Source organism: Euphorbia lathyris, chromosome 7 (assembly GCF_963576675.1).
Source record: "Euphorbia lathyris chromosome 7, ddEupLath1.1, whole genome shotgun sequence".
NCBI classification, from domain to species: domain Eukaryota; kingdom Viridiplantae; phylum Streptophyta; class Magnoliopsida; order Malpighiales; family Euphorbiaceae; genus Euphorbia; species Euphorbia lathyris.
Window position 1 is genome coordinate 44,902,820 of NC_088916.1, and position 8,049 is coordinate 44,910,868.

Consider the following 8,049-nt stretch of genomic DNA (forward strand, 5'->3'; position numbering starts at 1 on the left):
TGTGATTGTACCTTGAGCCGAATTCCTCTCCTTTTAGGAATCCTTTTAATATTATAACTTCTTCTTCTATTTTTTTTTTTTGAAAGAATAACTTCTTCTTCTATTAGTAGTATAGCTTTAAGAGAAATGTAGAGTCTTCAATTTGACCGTATAGAAAGTTTCCTCAAGAAAACTTCCTAATTGATCCAAAGGTTCAAATTGTAACACGTGGTAGTTGATACAAGGACTCTTATTTCTGATTCATCTTATACTATATGAGATGGTATGCAGTATACTAAATCAAACAAGTAAGAATATTGATTATTGTGAATGTATAATATTGATATTGCCACCAAATTAATTAATTAATGCCTGCCTACTGCATTAATTGAAATTGACTAAGTATAGTGTAATTAGGGAAATAAGAAAAAAAGAAAAGGCAATAATTGAATTGTATTACAATATCAAAAAATGTGTGATCGCAATCTAAGTAGTAGCATGGTTTTGTTGGGATGGGTCTATCACTCCCTATTCAATAATGCATCATCCAACCAAGCTTAACAATAATATAAGGGATAATTACAAATCTGACCCAATCAAGGACCTCAATTTACATATATAACCCATCTTGCTTCCATTTTACCAAAATAGACAATTTCACCCATTTTGGACAAAATTACCCTTATTCTAGTTTGAAGGTTCATCTCCTACCTCCCGCTGCTTCCACTTCGACTTCCTCACCTGACCTTTCCCATTCAACTTCTTTGTGGTTCATCTTCTTCAGTTTCAGTTCGTTTCAACTGCATTATACGTTTCATTTTCATCACTATATATATTCCGCCCTATTCTGGTCTGCATTTTCAATATATTTTCATCTCCTACACCCGGTTTGTTTTCACATGCTACGGCGCGGCGAGGATGGCGAGAAAGCGGAAGGCGGCGGCTGTAAACGACGAGGAAGGACGGACGAAACATTAGGTACGCCCACTTCATCTGCATCTTCGTTGATTTGCGCCAAGCTTGAATGCGCTCGAATGCGACGTTAATGGCTATGGATATAACCTTGTCGCATTCGTCTGTGAATGCGCTCAAATGCGACAGGTTATGTATATAAGCTTGTCGCATTTATTACATAAATGCGCTCAAATGCGACAAGGTTTATGTACAATAACCTTGTCGCATTTCAGCGCATTCACAGACGAATGTGACAAGCTTATATGTAAATCCTTGTCGCATTTTTCTAAAATGCGCTCAAATGCGACAAGGTTATTGTACATAGAATTTGTCACATTTTTTAAGATTTTTTAAGAATGCTCTCAACTGCATCAGACTGTTAGTGAATTTAATATGTGTATGTTTAAAATTGTTACAGAATGATCCTAGGTCAGCAAAAAAGGGCATTTAATATGTGTATGTTTAAAATTGTTACAGAATGATCCTAGGTCAGCAAAAAAAGGGCAAAAAGAATTCCATTTTCAAATATCCCGAGGCGTTTAATTCGGATGCTCAAATAACAGTGAGGTTTAATTTGGATTTTGGGACCTTGATAAATGATAACTTGAGTGAAAAGCAGTTAGAAATCTTCAGAAAAACATGTTTTGGACAGTATTCGAATATGAAGATTGCTAGTTTCTCTTCTCCAATAGTTCATCATGTCTTGGCGCGGGAGATTTACCAGCCATAAAGTAAACACAGGGAGATGTGGTTCAGGGTTAGAGGAGTTGATATGAGGTTTGGAGATTGGGAGTTTGGACTGATTAGCGATTTAAGGTTGGGAGTAAACACGGGATCATTCATGGAAAGGATGAACGAATTAGAGATGTCGCAAAGGTTGCGAAAGAAGTACTTTAAGCAATATAAGTCAATAAGGAATGTTCACTTCGTGGAAGTTTTGAAAAGTATAGACTGGAAGAAGAAGGATGCGGCTGACAGATTTAACCAAGATGTTGTGATGATTGACATGTTGTACTTTATGCATGGCAATATACTGGAGAATGCTAACGAAAGGCATGCAAAGGATTGGATATTGGATCTTGCAGATTATCCAAAACTGTTTAATGAGTTTCCATGGGGTGTGTTGGCTTGGGAGGAGACATATAAGACGTTGGATTGGGCTATTAAGAAAAGATTGAAGCAAGTCGCTGAAAATATAGCGGGAGATAGGCAACGTGATCCATATCAACTCTACGGATTTGCACACGTATTCCAGGTATGGTTTTTATATATGGTATTGATTTGGTGTTTGATTTGTGTATATGTATGTTTGGTGTATGATTTGTGTATATGTATGTTTGGTGTATGAATGCGCTCGAATGCTGCTATTATGTGTACATCTGTGTCGCATTTCTTGTTGAATGCGCTCAAATGCGACAAGGATTACACTATAACCTTATCGCAGTTGAGCGCATTCAAAACAAATGCGACAAGGTTATATGTAATCCTTGTCGCATTAGAGCGCATTCAATAAGATATGCGACAAGGATTATATATAACCTTGTCGCATTTGTGTTGAATGCGCTCGAATGCGATAAGGATTATATATAACCTTGTCGCATTTGTTTTGAATGCGCTCGAATGTGACAAGGTTATAATGTAATCCTTGTCACATTTGAGCGCATTCAACAACAAATGCGATGAAGTTATATGTAATCCTTGTCGCATTAGAGCACATATGCAACCACAATGCGACAAGGTTATATGTATTGAGTGCTGATCAAATCATACCTCTTCTTTGCAGAGTTGGATTCTTGAGTTGTGGAATGTGACTCATGCATAGCAGGAGAAGAGGCAACCCACTTCCATGTTTGCTTAGATGGACCCAGAGAGTAACCCGCTTACACCAAACAGTTAGAGAAACGTTTACTGTAAGTGCAATGAGATAGCTGTTTCATGAACACTTTTAACATGAATTTTATTCCGAGTGATATCTTCATTTTCCACATTGTCACCATTATCGTAACAATAATCATTATCATAATACTCATCATAATGATCATGATTATCATTATTCAGATAATCATCACTATTGTAGTTCTGATAATCGATACCATTTCCACCATCGTTATCATCATTATCATGTATAGGAGCATCCATTTCGATGGTGGGGTCATTACTTACTACTTCCGTTGGTTTGCTTTGACCAACATGTCCGTCCTTGTTAGGTCGCAATGCTGAAGCTTCTGTTGTTCGCATGTTTAGAGTAAGATACAGTGGAATCAAATCGGCCGGATTCATTCGGCAATACTCTATGAATCCCATAACATCTTCATCATCATCAATATGTGTTATCCCACCATGCAGTTTATTTGGACCATATGTCGCCTGCATGGACATTTGGAGATCATACGAGGTTGAATCAACGCGAAGTGCACTATAAACTTTCTCTTTCAACTTTTGCAAGTCAATCTCTGTTGGCAAAACCAACAACTTCACTTTACCACCCACGTATGTCATCACAGTTCCCTCTGTGCTCCACTATCCGTTCCAAGAAAAAAAAACACGTACACCTCTCTTTGGTTGACATACTTCTACATTTAGTACAATGGACACGTGATCAAAACATAATAAAACCAATTCAAATGTAAATGCGACACGTTATATCAAAATACGACAGCTAATGCGACATGCTATATCAAAATGCGACAGCTAATGCGACATGATATATCGAAATGCGACACGAATGCGATAGCAAATGCGACAGGGCTCTGAATGCGACAAGCTATATGTAAATCCTTATCGCATTTGGAGTCTCTGTGTCGCATTTGAGCACTAGAATGCGACACATCGGGCGACAATGGCGGAATTGAAAATATCAAGATTCAAGCAAATGCATTCGAATTCCAACTGTGTATTTCTAGTAATGTGTATGAAAAATGAAGAAATGATACTTACATGAACTTGAATGGGGTATGGATGTGCTTAGATCTTGGGTTGAGTTGATGAATTTTGCTGTGAGAATTTGAAAATAAATGAAGGGGAAAGAGGAAATGGTTGTTATATACAAATAAGGGTAATTTTGTCCAAAATGGGTGAAATTATCTAATTTGGTAAAATGGAAGCAAGGTGAGTTAGATATGTAAATTGGGATCTTCATTTGGTCAGATTTATAATTATCCCATAATATAACATCCCTCATCTTTCAATTTTGTTTTTTATATTTCATTTCCTTTCCGTTGACATTTTTTTACTTTTTAATTGATTTTACTTTTTATTTTTAAAGCTAAAAACGTAATCAAACCCCAAACTTTTAATTTTTTTTAATAAAGATTGAATTTTTGATAGTTTACTTTTCAAATTAAGTTTTTTAATTTTAATTTTTACAATTTTTTTTTTAATCAAAGAATACTTTTATTAATTTGCATCAACTAAAAGGACATCAGAAAGAAAAGGAAGAGGGTCATTCCACACTCCACAAATAGACTGTGACACTAAAACCTAGGCTAGACTATAGGCTGTAGCATTCGATGTACGTTTAACAAAAGAAATTGAAACATTATATGCTCACAATAATAAGATACAATCGGAAACAACATCACATAAATAGAAAAATTGAAACGATGAATTGTTGATAGCTTAGACGACTGAAAGGTAATCTGATCTCACTTCCACGTTCTTATAATTACGACACCTAAGCAATGAAAGTGCCTCACGAATTGTGATAGCCTCCACCACAATTGGTTCGTATAGACCGACAAGTGGACCATGTGAACCAAACGTATAGAAGCCGGAAAAATCCCTGATCAGATAACCAAAAGAACAGAAACTTTCTTGGCAAAGACTCCGGTGTCCACATCGCATGCCATTGTTCCGTCTGCAGGTCGTCTCCATCGTGACTTCAAATGGGGAATGGTTGCTATCCTCTTGTGTTGATTGTCGTGATCAACAACCCAACTTTCTTTCTTGCCTTGAGAACTCAACTAGCCTACCTACTTGTTCTGAGTATTCTTTCCACACAACTTGATTTCTATTCCGCTTTAGAACCCACATGATATAAGCAACTCCAGCCATATTCACACCACCATTCCCATCCAGAGACGAAGTGACTGAATCGATATAATGACCTACCTGAGCCATTCTTTTGTCCCCGAACACCTCCATCCATGTTAACTCAACCACCCTATATTGTAAAAAGGCGCAAAGTCTCTTCCTCTCCCAGAAGTTTGCAGATTGGAAAAAAATTAGCGAGTGAACTGTGCCTCCATTCCAAATTTTCCATTGTCGGTAAACATCAAGAAACTAACTGATAGGGATAAAAACTATATATACTCCTAAGAGCAAGTTAACTCTATCGTATCAAGTAGTAAATGTTCCTAAGAACAGTATCGATCCCACGGAGACTAGTATCTAATGCCTTACTCGTACTCAAATTCTATATTATCTAAGGATTGAATTAAGTGTTTTGAGATTGTAACTTTAACTACTAATAAAGCAATAAAACTAGCAAAGAAATTAAACAATGAATATATTTAATGAGTGAATGGATGACTAGGATTCAGGATCCCCGTGCTAACTCCTATGAATCGATAAGTGAATGTTGTGTGAATTTAAAGGTTAACTTGAGACGGTGATTCTCCATCAGAAAATAGTAACTCTGATCAACAACTTACTAAATCTACCTCAATACTTTTAGGCTGATGCTTGGTTAGGCAAAATCCCTAATAGTGATTGGGGCATTAGACGCTATGAAAATCAAGGCTAAGTCATAACCTAGACCACGAAGTCGCACTATCCGGTTAGAGTATATATAGAGTTAGGGTTTGCTTGGTTGAATTGATCGTTTGGTTAGGCTACGCAATCCAACTCCTAAACTAATCACTTGGTTATGTTATTTAGTATAGACAATAATTCATAACTGAATCTCCATTATTCCTACAGCACAATCTAGACGTTTAATTATTCTATTTGCTGAGCACAGTTCACCGTCATCCTAGCCGAAGGTGTCTTAACTCATGTATGTGCTAATACACGAAGGCATAATGGGATAGAGCGGATAAGAGCTTTTGTGTGTCTTAATTTAGATTAATTGATTCAAGAATAAGATGAAGGAAGATGGAACTTGAAACCAAATAAACTGAACTTGATTCATAAAAGATGAGAAATAATTCAATGTCAAACTTGCTTTAATTAAATTAACAACGGAATGGAAATAATAAATTAAAGTGAAATATAAAGATGGAAAATAAAACTAAACTAAGACTAAACTAAACTAAGAACTAGTCTAATTAATTATTGAATGAAAACTGAATGATAATTACATAGCATAAGCCTCTATTTATAGTGCTCTTCTTCCTATTCCTAGTATATCTAGGTTTTCTTTCCATCTTGGAGTTGGATTCTGTTGTTTGAGTTTGATTCAGAATAGAATCCGAAGTAGAATTTAAGCAGGATTCGGTCTCTACTCGTCGAGTAAAGGGGCTTACTCGTCGAGTATGTGTCCAATATCGGGCAATTAAGATTGACTTTTATCTCAAATTCATTGACTTGGCTTGATGACCATCTGGTCTGGACGAGTTAATTAGCTCATTGAAAAGCTGATGTAACTCGTCGAGTATCAATACCTACTCGCCGAGTAGAGAGTTATTTCAACCTTCGTTTTGCTCCGTTTCTTCCTCAATTATACATAAAACACCTCAAAGTGCACATTAAGTGTGTAATGGAGAAAACACCACATAAACTATGGTAAACATATGATAATTACACATAAATAGGCCTAAAACCATACCTAAGACTCTATATAAAAAGGCCCTAACACTAACATCCAAAGAAAAAAATTCAGCTTTGGTGCCACCAATAAATCCCACAACTTCTGCTATTTTATCGGGGCTCAAGCCACACTGGCAACAAATTTCGCCATTGACAGTCCATACCCACTACATACGGTATAGTTCTTATTCCTCTCCAAGCGCCATAACCAACTATCCTTCTTGGACATCTCCCTTCGTGGAATAGAGCCAATAAGTCATTGGTCTCTCAATGAGAAATTAAAATTCAGAATCTCAGTATTCCAACATCCATCATTAGACAGCAAAGAATGAACCTTACCATCTCCAATTGTTAGATCTGGTATGCTTTCGGGGAACAGATGATCCATGTCGGGTAACCATGGGTCACCCCAAATGTCCATCGTCGCCCTATTCCCAATCTTTTATCTCAGCCCTAGCACTAGAAATTCCCTTCCCCTTAATATGCTTCACCACATATATGATGGGTTATGCCCCACCTCTACTGAGAGGAACTGAGAATTTGGAAAATACCTCGCCTTGAGGATACGAGCCACTAGTGAAGATGGCTGATGAAGTATTCACCACCCCTGCTTGGCCAGAAGGGCTAGATTAAAGCCCCTCAGGTCTCAAAAGCCCATACCACCACGTACCTTTGTCGTGCAGAGTTGCTTCCAATTTATCTAAAAAATACCTCGAGGGTTAGCTAATCCTCGACAATTCCAGTTGGCGTTCGCTCCTCCCCTATTTTTTGACTGATCTAGGGTAATCACATCATTTCCACCCCTTTGTACTGTTTTATCTATCTAATCCTTAGGTATATCATCCTGCACCATATTCGTTCCATCCATCAGCACACACCCCTCTAAAGGGTCCGTGAGCCATTCCCTCTGAACCTACATTCCCACACATATGTTAACTGCATGGAGGCTACTATCTTATGGTCTATCTGTTTGTACATCCGGATTCTCAAAGAGTTGTTATTAGACAAGGTGCCGAACGGCCTCGCCCGGGCGGACCGGGGGGTGGACACCTCATGGCGACGTAAGCGGTGATTGGCGCTGAAAGCAACCAATCGTGGAATCAAGCTGCTCGGCAGGACCGGAGCATGGAGTATGGAAGAGTCGCCACCCACGAATGGGAAAATGAACACCGATCCCTTGCGGGAGACCGGTGAGGGTTCGGGAAACTTAGGTACGAGCTGAGAAGGCTAGCTCCTTTCCGGAGAAAGGCTACTAGGCACCCCGACATCGCCCGGTTATGAACCACCGGCCTCCTACTCAGCGTGTTAGGCGATAACGGACTAATCGCATATTTCTTTAAGTTTAAAATTCATTTGAAACCTTTTCTT